Raw genomic sequence first — 3,254 nt, forward strand, 5'->3', positions numbered from 1 at the left:
ATGCACCGCAAAAACGAGTGTACAAGCGATGTACACTCAACGGCTAGAGAATCCCCAGAATGCACTGCGAGAGTCGCGCGCCGAGTGAATTCCCGCGTCTCACCAGAAGATGGCGCCTGCAGCTGAATCATCCATTCATTGATTTTAGAAGCGCTCGTCCACGGCGTAATACAGTGGAATACAACAAAGGTACAAAATTAATTGTAAATTGACTATTAGGGTTTATACATAATTTCCGTGACAGAGTTCAAGATAAATCCTTCAATCTTAGTATTGGAGCTGCCCGTTTCAAATGATTATTTAACAGGAAGCAAACTATGCAAAAGCGGCAGTCCTTCCGGTGCACTTAGTGTCCGTATTCACTCACTCGTTTTCATTCACTCCTTCAAGTGAACTATATGAGTGGACTAATGTAGGGAATAGTGAATGAGGGTATAGGGGGCGATTTCGGATACAGCCTGTGTGTGTTCTGTTAAAAGAGTAATGATGCAATAGATTGCTTATATCTTTTCACGAGCATAGTTATCCATGATTATTTGCATTCAGCCGCAAACATGAGGTGCGAGCGGGCGTGGGTGCGGATACGGGAATGGTGCATCACGTTTTTTTGGGATGGTGCCCCCCTGGGAGTTGTTGCCCTACGCAAACTGCGTACTCTGTGTATAGGGAGCGGTGGTACTGCTGGGATCCTTCTGATATCTGTACAGAGACGCGAACCAGCTGTTTCAACCCAACGCATCAAAGCGAACGTTCTTTTACTCCATTTGTCCGATTGACGACAGACATGAGCGCATGGACTGTATCAGAAAGTGAATGCGCATCTGTATACTGTATCCAGTGTAGACAAGATAGTGGCAGTGATTGTAAATTTCGATTTGCTTTTGACACTCGCATTCAGCGTGATCTAGTGTCAGCCGTTCAGCGAGTGAACGCCAGTGGACAGGGTCTATGGTGAGAAGATCCCTGCGTTCCATTCGGAAAGGCTCAACCCTATGCCCTAATCCCTTCAAAGGGTTTACCCTCCGGACTGAGAGCTGTGAAGGGTTGAAGGGTGGAGCGGACAACTGTTTCTTGAAGTGCCCTTCTGCATCATAGGCTTTCCTGTAGCTCAAATAGTAGAGCATGGTGCTAGCAATGCCAAGGTCATGGGTTTGATTCCCAGGGAAAGCAAGAGCTGATAAAATGTAAAAACTGTAACTTGAATGCAATGTAAGTCACTTTTAGTCTGCTAAATGCATAAAAATGTAAATTATACAGAGGCGCCGTCATCATGCAAAGAATCAGCGCAAAGGGTCATGGGGGCCCGAAGTGTCCATCAGTTGTACCCTTTCGAAATCCTTCATACCGAAGGGCCCTTTGAAGTGGCACTTCGGTTTGAAACGACACTTCAATATGGCGGCCATGATTGTTTTCACTCCGAAGTGCCCTTCAGAGGGATATATATCCCGTTTGGAACGCACCATGACTGCTCATGAGGCTGTGTTTATGCGTTTGTGCCCAGGTGACATCACCTTGTCCCTCAGATCCAAAACGAGACAATTTTGGAGCTTGATTAAATAAATGCTCTGTTTATAATGAGGAGGACATTTTAAGCTATGAAACTTGCAGGAAACTTGTTTTAATGGTATAGTACACATGTTCATAAATGACATCGGTTGACGGTCCGACTCTTCATTTACTGTATGAAACAAAACACAGTCTTTACAGTGTGTTTTCGCCCTTTGTCTTTTCTCTCCCATGCCCAGACAGTGCAGAAAGGGGAAGAGAAAATAGAATAAAACTTTCAAACAATAAAATCAATTTAACAACGAGTGACAAAACAGCATACCTGTATGAAACAAAACAGTCTTTACAGTGTTTTCGCCCTTTGTCTTTTCTGTTAAATGAATGCAAAGTGTAACGCAATTAGCACGTGCTTCAAGTGCATCGATGAGGCATAAAACTGATCAAACAGTGAAAATACAGAAATCATCAAATATACATGTAAAATAATGTCACATATATGATTTAAACAGAGTATGAAGTATAAAAGTGCTTTTTAAAGCAAAGATGAAATTAGATTAATCAGAGCTCATTAGAAACCCACCTCTCCCATGGGGAAAGGTGAAGAGGAGATGCAAAGACAGGAAATTAAGACTAATGCTGCTGTCAGAAATTTAAAGGGGAAGGTGCACACACAGACAGGCATATCAGGTATACATTGTGAACATTTTTGTGTATTTCTACATATGACATGAACATTACTTTCCATACCTGTTACACAAAGACCTCTTTAGGTGCTTTCACACCACATAGTTCTAGGAACTAGCCAGCATGGTGGTTCCCAGAGAAAGAAACCTGGGGCTGTTTTCCTGGTTCCATTCGCACCTCTAGCAGGAACTCTGAAGCAGCCGACAGTGAACAGAGAACATAACGTTGCAGATAACAGGTAAATGCTGTTATCGCTGTTTTACTTGTACATTACATAAAGTAGAAGCTTTTCAAGATGCTATGACAACAGTTATTCTAATTTCAGTCATTTCTCAGTGGGCTAAGAATTAAACAGTTAACAAATCCTCAAACATATCAGAGTGAATAAAAACTAATTCATGCAGTATAAAATCACATTATCACATACAAAGTGTACTAATATTTTTAGAATATTTTTCAAGTTAACAAAACAGCTAACACAGCTAGAACTAAAAATGAACAATGGCTAGTTACTTAAAGCTGTAATGGTCTGGAAATGTTCCTATAAAATGGATACCACTTTATCTAAGGATCAACAAAAGCTCACATTCTCTTCAGTAGTCTGGCCTTCTATTTTAATTTCCAGGTCTTTCACATTCCATTGAGAAGAGGGTCAGAGAGGGATTTCATGGACTTCATCTTCTCTCTTCTTTTACCAGGCAGTGATTGCATTGGATAAATTGTCACAGGGAGGCTCGCTGTTAAATAATGCTGTGCAGATTTTTATATCCTTGGTGTCTTTCCTGTGTGTGTTGGCAGAGTGGCATGATGGAGAATGCTAATTAAGATCTCATTCTGAAGGCTGTTTTCTTGCACACACAGCTGATGTGCCAAACAGGCTAGAAAAGTCAGTGACATCCCATTTACTGCTCTCTCCATGTCTCTTTCTCTCCATTGAATGAGAAATGACACTGTGTGACCTCTGCTGTAAGGGTATACTGTACTTCTAAATTATATACATTTATGATCCAAATTAAGTATGTGTATTTTAAGATTCTGGGGTGAAAAAATTGCATTAAACTGAC

The sequence above is a fragment of the Barbus barbus genome (genome assembly GCF_936440315.1).
Source record: "Barbus barbus genome assembly, chromosome: 8".
Lineage (NCBI taxonomy): Eukaryota > Metazoa > Chordata > Actinopteri > Cypriniformes > Cyprinidae > Barbus > Barbus barbus.